Raw genomic sequence first — 17,545 nt, 5'->3', positions numbered from 1 at the left:
CATAGATTTGATTTGGATGTTGTCTGTAATTGTATAAAAATGACACAATTTGCTTTATATCTTGGTGGATAAGTGAGTAAAATCACATGAAAATATAAAGAGAAAACATTCTCTCCTGAATTATTTTTTAATGCAAGCAGATTTTCCAGTTTAACTCAGAAATTAGTCAGCAGCTGAGAGTTCTTTTTAAAAGGCTGCCACGGAAAGTACCTTTAAGTCAAGATACCCAGATAAGGTTTACTAATATAGAACATTTATTTAACATACTAAAATGTTGTGAGGCTTTTGTGTCATTTGGAGAATTGATGCTTTATTAGTATAATGACTGAAACATAGTTCAGAAAAGTTGTTTTCCCCTAAGTCATAGCATTAAACTTTCAAAGAGTTAGTCTCAACCAGAATTATAATAAATGTCTTTAAATGCTTCAGAAGTTTGACCAGCAGTCTTTTCAAACCTCATAATTTTGACATCCTCCAATTTTCATTAAAAATGTCAGAGGGAAACTAAAAATTTGTTAAGTACCAGAAGAGTTAGTATCATCTCAAAGTTTCAGAAGTCCAAGCATAAAATCCATGGGAATTTAACAAATTGAGAGAAAATGCCCAAATTTCAGTCAGAAATAATGTGCTGCTATACCACTGTGGTTACAGCTGTGGTTAGCTGTGACTACCAACTATGTAACACTTAGATACTATTAAAAGTACTTTTGTTTGTGGATAAAAGAGTACATCTTATAATCTGATAAATCTTTTGTTCCCATAAAGGATAAGATCATGTAAAGACAAATGGAACAACTACTTCCATTTGTAATTTTATTTCTGTTTCCTTGCTAAAAATTTTCAAGCAGGACCCTTTTTGTTTGAAAGATTGATATTGAGTTGTGTAGTCACTGTACCAGATTTGGTTATTGTCTTTTGTCTATAACAGAGCTAGATTAGATATTATCAATTCTGGCTGCTTTTAGTGAATAAAAGGTAAACATTGTTATTCATTTCCTTTTTGGTTCTATAGAGGTGTGGTCAAGTTCTTAGAACCAAATGGTTGATTTTTTTTCTTTTTTTTTTTTCTTGTAATCTCCACCCTCACCCTTGATTTTTATTTTTTGAAGTTAAAATGTAGGAAGGCTTGTGAAGGAAGAAAATTGATTTTTAGTGTAATTTATATCCTGTTTATGCTTATTGGTAGCAGTTTATGTTTGATGATTTTTTTAAAGGTGTGTGTTTGGTTTCCTTAAAAACATTTATTTCCTGCTTACTTCCAAAAAGGTCAAAATGGCTTAGAGGTTGTTCTGTTTTGTTTTAAAATTTATTTGAAAGAGAGAGTGTGAGAGAGAGCATGAACCTGGGGAGGGGCAAGGCCAGAGGGAGAGGGAGAAGCAGACTTCCTGCTGAACAAGGAGCCCACCCCCATGGGGTTTGATCCCAGGACCCTGAGATCATGACCTGAGCCAAAGGTAGATGCTTAACTGACTGAGACACCCAGGTCCTCTTGAATAGCTTGTAGTTTTATTTTGTTAATTTTTTAAAAAAGATTTTATTTATTCATGAGAGACACAGAGTCAGAGACATAGGCAGGGGGAGAAGCAGGCTCCATGCAGGGAGCCCGATATGGGACTTGATCCCAGAACTCCAGGATCATGCCCTGAGCCAAAGGCAGATGCTCAACCACTGAGCCACCCAGGCATTCCTTGTAGTTTTAAAGCAGATATAATAAAACAAAAATAAACCTCTGTTCTTTTTTTAATAATACACCTTTGTTACTACATTATTAATAATTAAATGATTTTTAAATTATGAAAACCAAAATGGGCAGTACAGAATTTAACTTCTAGTCAAAGGATCATTCTGATCATATCATTAAATTAAAATCTGAATAGAACACAGAACCAAAAAGAATGAAGTCTCTTTTAAAACCCTGGCATTGGGCAGCCCAGTGGCTCAGCGGTTTAGCACCGCCTTCAGTCCAGGGCGTGATCCTGGAGACCTGGGATCAGGTCCCATGTCGGGCTCCCTGCATGGAGCCTGCTTCTCCCTCTGCCTGTGTCTCTGTGCCTCTCTCTCTCTCCGTGTCTCTCATGAATAAATAAATAAAATCTTAAAAAAGAAAAATAAACCCCTGGCATTAATGGAATTGGGCACCCTTCATATATATATATATATATATATATATATTTTTTTTTTAATCTTGTTTATTTATTCATGGGAGACAGAGAGAGAGGCAGAGACACGGGCAGAGGGAGGAGCAGGCTCCATGCAGAGAGCCTGATGCGGGACTTGATCCTAGAGCTCCGGAATCATTCCCTGAGCCAAAGGCAGATGCTCAGCCACTGAGCCACCGAGGCGTCCCAAGGCACCCTTCTTATAGATTAAGCATGTTTCTCAAATTTTAACCTTAAAGAATCTCAGGTTTCTTTTTTTTTTTTTTTAAGATTTTTTATTTATTTATTCATGAGAAACACACACACACAGAGAGAGAGAGAGAGAGAGGTAGAGATACAGGCAGAGGGAGAATCAGGCTCCATGCTGGGAACCCCACATGGGACTTGATCCCAGGTCTCCAGGATCACACCCCGGGCTGACGGCAGCACTAAACCGCTGAGCCACCTGGGCTTCCCGAGTCTCAGGTTTCACCCAGAAAAACCTATGTACTGAAAATAATGGACTATATTTGATTGATTGATTGATTGATTGATTGATTGAAAGAGAGCTCTAGCAGGGGCTGGGGAGCGGGGCCGAGGGAGAGGGAGAAAGAGAAGCAGGCTCCCAGCTGAGCAGAGATCCCATGTGGGGCTTGATTCCAGGACCCTGGGATCATGACCCAAGTGGAAGACAAACACTTACCCATGATTGACCCACCCAGGTGTGCCAATGAACCATATTTAAAAAAAATATTAATTCCCCTCTCTCATTTTCTTTTTGGTGTAAATTTGGAGGGTAAAAAGAATATGGTGAAAATCTCACCTGAGTGGCTCAGTCAGTTAAGTGTCTGTCTTTGGCTTAGGTCATGATCCTGGGGTCCTGGGTCCCTGCTCAGTAGGGAGCCTGCTTCTCCCTCTGTTCTCCCCGGGCCCCACTTGTGCTCTTTCTTGCATTCGCTCTCTTCTCTCTTTCAAATAAATAAATAAATAAATTTTAGAAAAAACCTCCCTTGATGCAGTCATATAGAAATCTTCATATTCTGTCAATAAGTATGAGTTATAGTTAAGAGGTTTTTTTTGGGGGGGGTGATCAAGTATGTGTGTTTGTATTAAATTGATTTCAAATACAAGATCTAATTGTCAAACATGAGTGATCATTTTGTTAGAAATCAGTATGTCAGTATATTTGGTAGCTTTCTCTTGTTATACCCCAAAGAGTGTATACTTAAGCTTGCTTTTATGTACTACATTTCAAGTTTTTGCTCCAGGACAAAATTACCCTTAATTTTTAAACATTATAGGTTTAAAAATTTTTTTTAAATAACGTTTTGTTGCAGAAATTACCAAACAATAAAAATGCCCGGTTTTCAAGAACCAGCATTACTGGTTCATTACTATAGATTGTGTACTCCATTCCTGTTACTATAGAAACACATATAAACTGTGAGTTTATCATAAACCTTGAGAAATGTTCCTTGCAACACTTCACATAAAAAACATCTGGATCCCTTGTTTACCTGGGATAAAGGAAGACCATTCCCTTCCTCCGTGTTGTAGAAATTACATTCATTATATTCCCCTATTGTTTTAGCCATAACATTTCTAATGTTTTATATCATGTAGCTTTGTGTTTTAGGATGGTTGGTAATTACTGGAATAAGTTCAGAAAATTAAGATTGGTATTCATGCCTATTCAACTAACTGTGACTGAAAATTGTTTTTTGAGACCTTCTACATTCTGAATTTCAGATCTATAGTTTTAATAACTCTAGGGTTTTAAGTAAATATGCTTATTTGAAGTTTTTTATATCTTTTGGTCTTTTGTTGGGTTAATAGACTCTGGAGATTGATTTGATTTCATTCCAGTCCCTTGGGGCTTTAAGCCTTTTGGGTAAGTTTAGCCCAGAACTACGGATGATCTGTAGTGGCTAGGTAAGCAGTTATCAGTCAAATTTTGTCAAGGATATTACCTGTGGAGACTATAACCCTGTTTATATTCTCTTATATTCTGCATGGAAAGATCCTCAACAACTGTGTAAAGCATTTTGTTTATGTGTAATAACTCCCTTGAGTTTATACATTTCAGTTTAAATACTCATTAAGCCCCACCTCTTAGCCTTCACTTCGGCTCTTTAGGGACACATGGATAAATAAAATTACTTCCTATTTCTTAAAGAAAATCACATAAACAGATTGTTTTCTGAGTTATTTTAAGAGGTATATATATATATATATATATAGTATATCTTAGGAATATACATATATATATATAGTGTATCTTAGGAACATAAAGGAAAGTTACTCAGACTAGCCTAGAGCTTAAGGGACTACTTATTGAAAATGGCTTTTCGAGCTCAGAAGATGGTTAAAAGTCAAGCAAAAAAAGGTATAAAAGGGGTATTAGGTATCAGAGATTACATTGGTAAAGGCACAGTGGTACGAAATCATCGTGTGTATACTAATTCCCAGTAGTTTAACATTACTAGTGTACAGAAGTGACTGGAGATTGGAGACCTAGGTAGAGAGACCTCGCTTGGAGGGCTTTTGAGTGCTCTGCTGGCCAAAGTACCATTATTTAGTCTCCCACCAAACTTTTTTTTTTTTTTCGTTGAGAGACACAGATAGATGCAGAGACACAGGCAGAGGGAGAAGCAAGCTCCATGCAGGGAGCCCGATGTGGGACCCAATCCCGAGACTCCAGGATCATACCCTGGGCCAAAGGCCGGCACCAAACCGCTGAGCCACCCAGGGATCCCCTCTTCCACCAAACTTTAATTCTGGGGAGTGAGACTGGGGACGTGTGAAGTGTAAAATGTATTTTTGCTGTTATTGTTGCTATTTATATACTTAGAGATTTTGAGAAATTAGTTTACTTGTTAAGAGCTATCGCTGTGGAACAGAGAGGCTTTGATTTATAGGATGTCTGTCTATGAGCAAGTTACTTAGTCATTCTGGTCTTTGTGTTTCATTTGTAAAATAGGCATCATATTTACTCAAAAGGGAGTAAAAAGGAGTAAAAAATAAATGTGAAGCAGTGAGGATGGTTTGACATAATAAGCACTCAAATGTTAGCCTTCATTATTATTTTTATTTTAGTAATACAAAAAATTAAAACATACCATCTTTATTAGGGATTTATTAAGGATAAAGGTGTAAGGATTTTTGGTGGCCTATACCGAGTGGTTTTAAAATTAGAGGGTGCAAAACACCTGAGTTCCAAATCCTGCCTGTCTTTCATGGCCCGAATGCCTCCTTGCCTAGTGAACATTGTTCTTCTTAAATGTCAGTTTTAATTGTGATGGTTACACAATTTAATTCTTAGTCACCTTCTGATTCATGTTCACATTATTTACTATTTTATGACTCTTGCCCATAAAATCTCATCTAGTATACTAAAGAGATTGTAAATGCCTTTAGGCCGGAGATCAGGTTTTTCACAAGTTCTGTGTACCCAACATCACACTGACTGATGATAATAGCCAACAAGTATTGAGCTCTAACTATACTCCAGGCACTGTCCAAAGTACTGCTCACAGATTAACTATTAATTCTTTCAACAGTTCTGTATAAAGTAGACAATTACAAATCAACAGTTTCTGGGTAAGGAAACAGATCTAGGGTGATTAAGTTGCCAAAGTCACGTAGCTAATAAGCCTTAGATTTGGGTTTTGAACCTGGCAGTTTGATCTGAGCCTATATTTTCAACCACAGTGCTTGCTAGAGAGCCATTTAATTCGTTAAGGTCTTAACTATTTATTTTTTAAAAATTTATTTATTTATTCTTGAGAGACACAAAGAGAGAGAGGCAGAGACATAGGTAGAGGGAGAAGCAGGATCCTCGCAAGGAGCCCGATGTGGGACTGGATCCCAGATCCCAGGATCACGCCATGCCTGGAGCCAAAGGCCCACGCTCAACCGCTGAGCCACCCAGGCGTCTCAAGGTCTTAACTATTTAGATCAATTGGTGTGTGTGCTGTTTGGAACCTAGCTGTCAGACTCCAGTGCACACAAAAATCACTATATAGGAGAATTTATAGTCCTAAAATGTCTTTCTTTTAAAAATTATCAAAACTTTTCTTGGCTATATTATTGTATCATTTGGAGGTATAATATGAAAAAGCATGGCTCTATTCATGCTTTGACTTTCTAGAAAAGGTAACAATGTAGAACATTTGGCTTGGTCAGAATATGGTGTCAAGTGTTTTTTGTTTTGTCTTGTTTTGATTTTGAATAATCTCTATGCCTAATGCAGGGCTTGAATTCACAACTCAGAGATCAAGAGTTGCATGCTCTACCAACTGAGCCAGCCAGGTGCCATGGTGCCAAGTTTTAATGCAGGCTTTTACCACTTTAAGAAGCTGAGCTTTTTCTTTTCAAAATTTCTTCCAAACCCTAACCAAGTTATTTTGTTTTTTCCCAACTTTTTACTTTTATGGTTTAGGGAAGTTAAAAGAGTATTACGGTCAACACCTAGATTAGCCAGTCGTTAACATTTTGCCTCTTTTTATATGTACTTTTTAAATCCCAAGACATTTGAAAGTTGTGCTCCCATGGCACTTGAAATATTTCAGCATGGCTCTCCTAAGAATAAGGACATTCTTATATAAACCAAATACTGTTATCATACCCTTAAGAATGAATAGCTCCATTTTTTTAATGGCCAGTCCATAGAAATTCTAAGTTTTCTCCAAAATACATTTTTTTACCTGTGTATTTAAATTTATGATTTCATCATAGTTCATGCATTACATTGGTTGTTAAATCTCTTAAAATCTAGAAGAATCTTTCCATCTTTTGTTCGTTTATAACTTTAGCTTTTTTGAAGAGCCCAGGCCAGTTGCCTGAGAGAATGTTCCATATTTTGTATTTGTCTGATTGTTTCCTCATTGTGAGATTTAGTTTAAGCATTGGGAAGAATACTTAGGAGATGACGATGTGTTAATGAATCACATGATGAGGCCCATAATGCCAGGTTGTCCCGCTTTTGGTAATGCCATGTTTAATCACTTGTTTAAAATAATGCCTGCCAGATCTATTGTAAGTGTTTCTGTTTGCAATTAGTAATCTGTGGAGTAACAAATATTTAAACTGTCATTCACTTGTCCCATTTTTGCCCAGAAACCCTTAGTGGATCTTTTCGTATTTCCTAGAATGTAAGAATAAAGGATGTTAATTGTAAGATATGTGTTTTGCAAATATTTTCTTCCTGCCTATAATGCACCTTTTTTTTCCTTTTTTTAAAATTGAAGTATAGTTGACATAAAATATTATTTTTTTTTAATTTTTATTTATTTATGATAGGCACACAGTGAGAGAGAGAGAGACAGAGACACAGGCAGAGGGAGAAGCAGGCTCCTTGCACCGGGAGCCCGACGTGGGATTCGATCCCGGGTCTCCAGGATCGCGCCCTGGGCCAAAGGCAGGCGCTAAACCACTGCCCCACCCAGGGATCCCATGAAGTATAGTTGACATAAAATATTAGTTTAAGGTGTACAGTGCAATGATATAACAATTATTTACATTATAAAATGCTCTTCACAGTAAGTATAGTTACCATTTGTTACCATACAAATTTATTACAATATCATTGACTATATTTCCTATGTTGTACTTTTCATCCTCATGACCTACTTATTTTACAATTGAAAGTTTGTACCTGGGATCCCTGGGTGGCGCAGCGGTTTGTCGCCTGCCTTTGGCCCAGAGCGCGATCCTGGAGACCCGGGATCGAATCCCACGTCAGGCTCCCAGTGCATGGAGCCTGCTTCTCCCTCTGCCTGTGTCTCTGCCTCTCTCTCTCTCTGTGTGACTATCATAAATAAATAAAAATTAAAAAAAAAAAAAAAAGAAAGTTTGTACCTAATAATCCTCTTCATCTGTTTTGCCTATACTCCCACCCCCTGCCTCTCTGGGAACCAGTAGATTGTGTGTTTATAAGCAGTTTCTGGGTTTTTTGGTTAGGTTTGTGTTCTGTTTTTTTGTTTTTTGTTTTGGTTTGCTCATATTTTGTGTTTTTTAGATACCACATATAAGTGGAATCATATAGTATTTGTCTTTGACTTCACACTTATCATAATATCCTCTAGATCTATCCAAATGGCAAGATTTCATTATTTTTTATGGCTGATATTTTACTGGGTATATATATCACATCTTTATTCATGTGATCAAGCCCAATGTGGGGCTTGATCCTAGGACTCCGGGATTATGACCTGAGCCAAAGGCAGACACTTAACCAACTAAGCTACCCAGGCCAGTGTTTTTATTTTCTTTGGCCCAGAGTGATGTTACTGGTTTGTATCGTATCTATTTTTAGTTTTATGAACCTCTATACTGTTTTCTTTTTTTTTAAGATTTTATTTATTTATTCATGAGAGAGAGAAAAGAGAGAGAGAGAGAGAGACGGGCAGAGGGAGAAGCAAGCTCCATGCAGGGAGCACAACACAGGACTCGATCCTGGGTCTCCAGGCTCAGGCCCTGGGCTGAATGCTATGCTAAACCACTGAGCCACCCAGGCTGCCCTCTATACTGTTTTCTATTGCAATTGTACCAGTTTACATTCTCACCAACAGTGCACAAATGTTTCTTTTTCTCCACATTATGACTAACACTATTTCTTGTTTTTACATTCTGACTGGTGTGAGGTGATATCTTATTGTGATTTTGACTTGCATTTCCCAGATAATTAGAATGATGTTAAAAAAAAATAAAAAATAAAAAAAAAATTAGAATGATGTTGAGCATCTTTTCATGTGTCTGTTGGCCATCTGTATGTTGTCTTTGGAAAAATGTCTCTTCAGGTCCTCTTGCCTATTTTAATCAGATTATTTGGGTTTTTTGTCATCAGCAAATAATGACAGTTTTACTTCTTCCTTGTTAGATGTCTTTTATTTCTTTTTCTTGTCCTAATTGCTATGGCTAGGACTTCAGAACTGCATTGAATAAAAGTGGCATGAGTAGACATCCTTGTCTTGTTCTTGATTTTAAAGGAAAAGTTTTTAGCTTTTCATAATTTAATATGTTGTTAGCCTCAGGTTTTTCACATGTTGTCTTTATTATGTTGAGGTATGTGCTCTTGATAGTCTTTATTATGTTGAGGTATGTGCTCTTGATACCCACTTTGTTGAGAGTTTTTATCATGAATGAAGATCATATTCTTTTCTGCATCTGTTGAGATGTTCCTATGATTTTTATCCTTCATTTTAATGTGACGTATCATGTTGACTGATTTGTACGTAATGCACCATCCTTGCATTTCTGGAACAAATCTCACTTGATTGTAGTGAATGATTTTTTTTTTTAAGATTTTATTTTTATTTATTTATGAGAGACACAGGCAGAGAGAGAAGCAGGCTCCATGCAGGGAACCCGAAGCGGGACTTTGTCCTGGATTCTAGGTTCACGCCCCCGGCTGAAGGCAGACATGCCCAACCACCGAGCCACTCAGGCGTCCCTGATCTTTTTAATGTATTGTTGAATTTTATATGCTAACTTTTATATGCTAATTTTATATGCTAGGATTTTATATCCTCCTTTTTGTTGAGGATTTTGCATCTGTGATCATCAGGGCTATTGGTCTGTCACTTTCTTCTTCTTTTTCTTCTGTAGTATCTTTGTCTAGGTTTGATCTCAGCCTAATGCTGGCCTGATAAAATGAATTTGTAAGCATTCCTTCCTCTTCTATTTCTTTGAAATAGTTTGAGAAGGATAGGTATTAAGTCTTCTTCAAATGTTTGGTAGAATTCACCTGTGAAGCCACCTGGTGGTTATGGACTTTTGTTTGTTGCAAGTTTTTAGATTACCATTTCAGTTTCATTACTCATAATTGATCTGTTCAGATTTTCTTTTCTTCCTGATTCAGTCGTGGAAGATTGTATGTTCCTAGGAATCTATCCATTTCTTCTAAGTTATCCAGTTTGTTTGCCATATAATTTTTATAGTAGTCTCTTATAATCCTTTTTTTTTAAAAAGATTTTTTATTTTATTTATTCATGAGAGACACAGAGCGAGAGCGAGAGAGAGAGAGAGAGAGGCAGAGACACAGGCAGAGGAGAAGCAGGCTCCATGCAGGGGCCCTGGTCTCCAGGATCACGCCCTGGGCTGCAGGTGGCGCTAAACGGCTGCCCCTCTTATAATCCTTTGTGTTTCTTCAGTGTTGGTTATAACTTTTCCTCTTTCATTTCTGATATTATTTATTTGAGTTCTCTTCTTATTGAGTCTGGCTAAAAGTTTATCAATCTTGTTTATCTTTTCAAAGAGCCAGCTTTTAGTGTCATTGATCTTTTCTACTTTTTTTTTTTTTTTTTTAGTTTTTATTTCATTTATTTCTGCCCTGATCTTTATTGCTTCTTTTTTTCTACTAACTTTTTTCTTTTCTTTCTTTTTCTTTTTCTTTTTCTTTTTCTTTTTCTTTTTCTTTTTCTAATTCCATTAGGTGTATGGTTAGACTATTTGAGATTTTTGTTTCTGCTGCTAAGCCTGTCTTGCTCTAACTTTCCCTCTATTGAACCATTATATTTCCATTTTAATTTGTCTTCAGGTGTTTTTTGATTTCCTCTTTGACTTCTTTCTTGACCTATTGATTATTTACTAGTAGTATGTTCTTTAGCTTCTTGTGTGTTTGTGTTTTTTGCAGTTGTTTTCTTGTAATTGATTTCTAGTTCTATACTGTTGTGGTCAGAAAAGATGCTTGATATTTCAGTCTTCTTAAATTTATTGAGACTGCTTTGTGGTCTAACATGTTATCTATCCTAGAGAATGTTCTATGTGCACTTGAAAAGATCTGGCTTGTTTGGGTATTCTGGTATTTTTTGGGTGGAATGTTCTGTATATATCTGTTAAGTCCATCTGGTTTATTGTATCACTCAAAGCCACTGTTTCCTTATTGATTTTTGTCTGGATGATCTGCCTATTAATGTACATGGGGGAATTAGAATCCCCTACTATTATTGTGCTACTGTCAAATTTCTCCTTTTATGTCTGTTAATATTTGTTTTATATATTTAGGTGCTTTATGTTTGGTACATTGAATATTTACAATTGTAATATTCTCTTTTTGGATTGATACCTTTATCATTATGTAATGCCCTTTTTACTGTTTATTGCAGTCTTTATTTTGATGTCTGTTTTGTCTGATAGAAATATTACTACTCCAGCTTTTCCTTTTTTCCATTTGTATGGAATATCTTTTTCCAGTTACTCATTTTCAGTCTGTATGTGTCTTTGAGTCTTAAGTGAGAGCCTCTTGTAGACAGTGTAGAGATAGGTTTTGTTTTTTATCCATTCGGTCACCCTGTGTCTTTTGGAGCAGTTAGTCCATTTATGTTTAAAGTAATTATTGATAAGTATGTACTTATTGCCATTTAGTTCATTTTTTCCACTTTTTTTTTTTGTAGTTCTCTATTCCTTTTTTCTCTTGCTCTTTTTCTTCATGATTTGATGACTTTCTTAAGTGTTATGCTTGGATTTCTGTTTCTTTTTTGTGTATTGATTATAGTTTTTTGGTATGTGTTTACTGTGAGTTTCATAAATAACATCCTATGTGTATGGTTGCTTAAATTCAAACATATTCTAAGAGCGCTACATTTTTTACTCCCTCTTTCACATGTCATATATATAACATCATATTTTACATCTTTTTTTATTTTTTGTACCCCTTAACTGATTTTTGTAGGTATAGTTGACTTTACTACTTTCGTCTTTTTTTAAAAAAATATTTTATTTATTTTATTCATGAGACGCACACAGAGGCAGAGACATAGGCACAGAGAGAAGGAGGCTCGTGTGGGAAGCCTGATGTGGAACTTGATCCCAGGACCTGAGGCAAAGGCAGATGCTCAACAACTGAGCCACCCAGGTGCCTAGCTACTTTTGTCTTTTAATCTGCATACTAGCTTTATAAGTGATTTATTTACTACTTTTACTTATATTTGCTTTTACTAGTGAAATTTATTCCTTTTATAATTTTCTTCCTGTTAGTGCCTTTCTTTTTCCTGCTTAAAGGAGTCCCTTTAACATTCCTCCCTACCACCCCTTTAATATTTCATGTAAGGGGATCCCTGGGTGGCCCAGCGGTTTAGCGCTTGCCTTCAGCCCAGGGCATGATCCTGGAGTCCTGGGATTGAGTCCCATGTTGGGCTCCCTGTATGGAGTCTGCTTCTCCCTCTGGCTGTCTCTCTGCTTCTCTCTCTCTGTATCTCTCATGAATAAATAAATAAAATCTTTTAAAAAATTTTCATGTAAGATCAGTTGAGTGGTGATGAATTCCATTAACTTTTATTTGTCAGTGAAACTCTCTCTCTTCTTCAATTCTGAGTGATATAACCTTTCTGGAGAGAGTATTCTTGGATGTAGGTTTTTTTCCTTTCAGCACTTTAACTATATCATGCACTCTCTTCTGGCTTGTAAGGTTTCTGCTGAAAAATCAGCGGATAATGTTGTGGTGTTTCCTTGTAGATAACTATATGCTTTTCTCTTGCTGCTTTTAAGATTCTCTATTTTTAATATTTGATATTTTAATAACGGTGTATCTTGGTGTGGATCTCTTTGGGCCCAGCTTGTTTGGGGGTGTCTTTGCTTTCTGGACCTGAGTGTCTATTTTCTCCAGGTTAGGGAAATTTTCAGCTGTTATTTCTTCAAATAAGTTCTTTGCCCCTTTTCTTCTTCTTCTTCTTCTTCTTCTTCTTCTTCTTCTTCTTCTTTCTTTCTTTCTTTCTTTCTTTCTTTCTTTCTTTCTCTTTTTCTTTCTTCTTTCTTCTTTCTTTCTTTCTTTCTTCTTCTTCTTTTTCTTCTTCTTCTTCTTCTTTTTCTTCTTCTTCTTTTTCTTCTTCTTCTTTTTCTTCTTCTTCTTCTTCTTCTTCTTTTTCTTCTTCTTCTTCTTCTTCTTCTTCTTCTTCTTCTTCTTCTTTCTTCTTCTTCTTCTTCCTTCTTCTTCTTCCTTTCTTCTTTCCTTATAATGTAAATGTTAGTGTGCTTGATATTGTTCTGTTGGTTCCTTAACCTTCCTAATTTTAAAAAAGTTTTTATTTATTTATTTAAGTAATCTCTACACCCAACATGGGGCTTGAATTCACAACCTTGAGATCATGAGCCACACATTCTTCCAGCTGAGCCAACCAGGTGCCCCAGCCTATCCTCATTTAAAGAAATTTTTTTTTTGCTGTTCAGTTTGAGTGCTATCCACTGCCCTGTCTTACAGATCTCTGATCTGTTCTTTTGCTTCCTTTAATCTGTTGTTGACTCCTCCTAGTATTTCTCGCTCTCTCTCTCTCTTTTTAAGATTTTATTTATCTGAGAGAGAGAGATAGAGACTGAGCTGGGGAGAGTGGCAGAGGGAAAGGGAGAAGCAGATCTCCCACCAAACAGGGAGCCTGACGGGGGGGCTCAATCCCAGAACCCTGGGATCATGACCTGAACTGATGGCAGACTCTTAATTGATTGAGCACCCAGGCACGCCTCCCTCTAGGATTTTTCATTTCAGTTATTATATTCTTCAGATCTGATTGGCTCTTTTTTATATTTTCTGTCTCTTTGTTGAAGTTCTCACTGAGTTCATCCACTTTTCTCTCAAGTCTGGCTAGAATCTTTATGACCATTAGTTTGAACTCTTTATCAGATAGATTTCTTATCTGTATTTTGTTTTATTCTTTTTTGGAGATTTTGTCTTAGTCTTCTATTTGGAACATATTCCTCTGTCTTCTGTTTTGTCTGACTCTCTGTGCTTGTTTCAGTGTATTTAGGGTATGTCATTTATGTCTCCTGGTCTTAAAAGTAATTGCCTTATTTGGAAGACATTCTATAGTGAGTCGCCCTTTTCACCAGAACCAGGTGCTCCAGAGTTGTCCCCTGTTTGGGCTGCATATGTCCTCCTGTTGTGACTGGGCCCTCATTGCTATGGGTGTGCAGTTGGTGGGCGGGGCTGTCCCTAAGTCCAGCTGTCAGCAGTAACCAGCCATGACCATTGCAGATGCACTGGTGGGCAGGGCTGACCCTCAACAGAGCTGTCCCTTAAGCTTTCTGGTTGTGGTGTAGTCAGTCCCAGCACAGCTGACTGAGAAGTTTGACTGTAGGTACTGAAGACATGCAGTGGGTTGAGCTGGCCCCCTGCAAAGCTGGCTGAGAGGCCTGACCACAACTGCTGTGGGGTGCTAGTGGGCAGAGCTGGCTCACCCCCTTCCCTGGGGCAGAAGTCACTTTGAAGGGGCACTGATCCTGGATCAGGGCTGCCTGCAGAGTGTGGTGGGGTAGTAGTCCTTTTGCGAGGTGTTGCTCCAGGTGGAAGCTGCCTGTGGGTTTGGTGGGGTAGGAGCTGCTCTGGAGGGGCCCCTGCTGGGATGAGTGGGTTGGATGGGGTAGGTCCACAGGGGAACTCCAGAGCCAGCCAGTGGTATCAGCAGGGTAGATGGAGAGCATCAGGCCTGGCTCATGCAGGTGTCCAGCCAACTAGGCTGAAGGAGGGCAAGAAAAATGGCTCACCAGCAGTTCCATTCCTGGAGAAAGCTGTCACAGATCCCTGTGTCTCCAGCATATGTCAAAATCTCAATAAATTTCCTTCACTATAACCTAGGCATTTTCAAACTGATGCTGCTATGCAGCATCAAACCAAGTGACCTAGTGCTGGCCCTTTAAGAACAAAGTCTTGATTTTCTGTAGCCCTCTGGATCTCTGAGAGTTAGCTCAGGATTTTCAAAGCCAGACATTATGGGAGTTTGTCTTCCTAGTGTACAACCCCAAGGCCAGGGGTCCCCAGTGTGGGGCTTGATCCCCTCCTCAGGTTGCACCTCTGTGCCTAGATATCCCTCCCACTTGTAGGTCCCTGCACCAGGGGTTTGATTCCCAACCATGTGTCTGCCCCTCCGACCCTTCTCATTGTGGCCTTTTCTTTATGTCTTTAGCTGTGGATGATCTGTTCTGCTAGTCTTCAGGTTGTTTTCAGAGTGAGTTGCATGACATGTAGTTGTCCTGATGTGTCTGTGGCAGAACGGGAGCTCAGGATCTTCCTACTTTGCCATCTTTCCCTGTTCTCACGGCTATCACTTTAAATTACCTTTTTTTTTTTTTTTTAACTGTGTCCTTTGAAAAGCAAAAGTTTTACATTTTGAAGTCCATTTTGTCAATTATTTTCTTTCATAGTGCATGATATTTAAGAAAATTTTTCCCTAACTCAGTGTTGTATTTTGTCCCTGTTTTTATTCTAGAAGTTTTATCATGTTGACTTTAGTATTAGTTTTATGAACTAATTTAGTTATTTTTGTGTATAAGGGTTCTGTACCATTATCTAGTCAATTGTTCCAGCCCCATTTGTTGAAAATACTGTCCTCTCCCCTTGAATAACCACCTTTGTGGTAGATCAATTGATCATGTAACTATGGGTATCAATATTGTAAATATTTATTTATTACTTTTTATAATGGGCATAACACATTTTTAACAAGGAATTAGTGGGTGAGTAAAGTTATACTGTAGGGTAATATCCCCAGAAATATGGCAGGTAAATGGAGGTATACTAGTTATAAGCCCTTAGAGGACAGGGACTGTTTCTTTCATTTATTAATTGAGCAATATTGAGTAAGGCATACATGGTCTCTCCCCATCTCTGCCTTTGTAGAGCATGTAATCGAGTAAGAGAGACAGACAATAAGAAGCTAAACACATATTTGTGTGACATATATTATGGTAAATGCTATAAGGAGAAAAATTGGCTTAGTCAATAGAATGAGCATGGGATCTCAGAAGGCCTCTTGGAGGGATTATGTGTGTGTTCAGGTAGCTGGAGTAGCATATGTGAAAATCCTGTTTGCAAAGATGAAGTTGACACATCTGAGAAACTGAAAAGAAGCCAATGTGGCTGGATTGTGGTGCTTGCAGCAGAGTATTGGTAAATAATTTTGGAAATGTAAAATGAGGTCTGACTATGCAGGAACTTGCTGGGCATGATAAATAGTCTGGATTTTATTTGAGTGCATTGGGAGAGCACTGAAGGTTTGTTCTTTGGTTTTTGCTTAAGACTATGTAACTACTATGTAGATCAATACATTAAATATAACCAGCAGCTCAGAAACCTCCCTTATGGTCTTATCCAGTGTTATAGCCTGCTCCCCCACTTCCAGTAAGTACTGTTCTGACAGATGTCTCCACAGTTTGTCTGTTTATTTGAGAGAGAGAGCACTTGTATAAGCAGAGGGAGGGGCACAGGGAGAGAGCAAATCCTCAAGCCAACTCCCTGCTGGGCAGAGCACCAGACTCATGGCTTGATCCCAGGACCCTGAGAGATCATGACCTAAGCCAAAGTCAGATGCTTAACTGACTGAGCCACCCAGGCGTCCCTCCATAGAGTTAATTTTAACTTTATCCTGTTTTTTTGAATCTTATATAAATGAAATCACACTGTGTACTATATAAATGGAATCATTGTGTCTGGCTTCTTTCACTCAGAATGACACTTTGAGAGCCCTCTATGTTGTTGAGTATAACAATAATTCATTTTTCTTGCCATGTTTTGAGGAGTAAATGATTGGGTTAATTGTTAAAAAGTGGTTGTTATATGGGCAAATAGATCATAGGCAGGAGAAGCATGAAGACTGAGAAGGTAACTATGGAATAGACTAAGTGAGGGGCTTGGACTAGTGGGAAGAAGAAAAGATATGGAATGAAATAGACAAATATGAGATGTATGCTTTGGAGATACTCTAGGAGTTTACTAATATATTGGGTAAGAGCAGGAGTGAAGGTAGGGGATTTATCATAGTCCCAGGTTTTTGGCTTGGACAACTGATAGATGGAGATTTCTTTTTTTCCTTGTAGGAAGGGCTGGAGGAAGGACACATGTAAGTGAATAGGAACTAAATTCATTATTAGATATTTCAAGATGTTTGTGAGATACAAGAGAAGCTGTCAGATGTGTATTTGAATTGCAGCTATGGAACATATTGGGGAAAAAATGCAAAGCATGGGTAATTTGCAGGTGAGGTGGCAGCTGCCATATAAAGAGCACTGTATTGAGTTACAAGATCTGAATTTCACCATTTTATTCAACTTCTGTTGACTATGTGATTAAAGGCAGATCACTTGGTCTATTTGAGTGCCATTTCTTCACTTCTGTAACATGGCAATAATACTTTGCTCCTTAGGATTAAACAAAGTGTAATATGTTAGCAAGGCCACATCTACAATTATTTGGACCAGTGGATGCTCAGAAAAGTTTATTTGTGCATATACAATTTGAGTTGGTAGGAAAGTCAGATTATGGAAGACTGAAAGTCTTAGAAGGGGCTTGGTATATAATATGGAGCTTTAGAGTTTCTTAGGATGGGAATAGATTCATCAAAGTTTGGCTTAAGGACACATCTTCCAACTGCTGTGCAGGAAGAAATTAAAGATTATAAATATCTATAAAATCAGTTGTCATA

The 17,545-nt window shown here is 37.7% G+C and overlaps 1 protein-coding gene across 6 annotated transcripts in view; it reads left to right on the top strand.

Moving 5' to 3' along the window:
• NSD3 (nuclear receptor binding SET domain protein 3) overlaps window positions 1-17,545 on the top strand; it is a 119,436-nt gene that overhangs the window by 23,479 nt on the left and 78,412 nt on the right. Inside the window, exon 1 of one of the 6 annotated variants that reach the window (XM_041752820.1) lies at window positions 11,975-11,994. The exons of 4 other annotated variants lie outside the window; for them this stretch is intronic. The gene's annotated coding sequence lies outside the window, so the exon portion shown is untranslated. Of the gene's footprint in view, window positions 1-11,974; window positions 11,995-16,970; window positions 17,101-17,545 lie in introns of those variants that run through there. One more of the 6 variants, XM_041752819.1, reaches the window with a different exon arrangement.

The sequence above is a fragment of the Vulpes lagopus genome, chromosome 4 (genome assembly GCF_018345385.1).
Source record: "Vulpes lagopus strain Blue_001 chromosome 4, ASM1834538v1, whole genome shotgun sequence".
NCBI classification, from domain to species: domain Eukaryota; kingdom Metazoa; phylum Chordata; class Mammalia; order Carnivora; family Canidae; genus Vulpes; species Vulpes lagopus.
The sequence above is the reverse complement of the archived record's forward strand: the minus strand, read 5'-3'. Positions and strand labels throughout refer to the sequence as shown.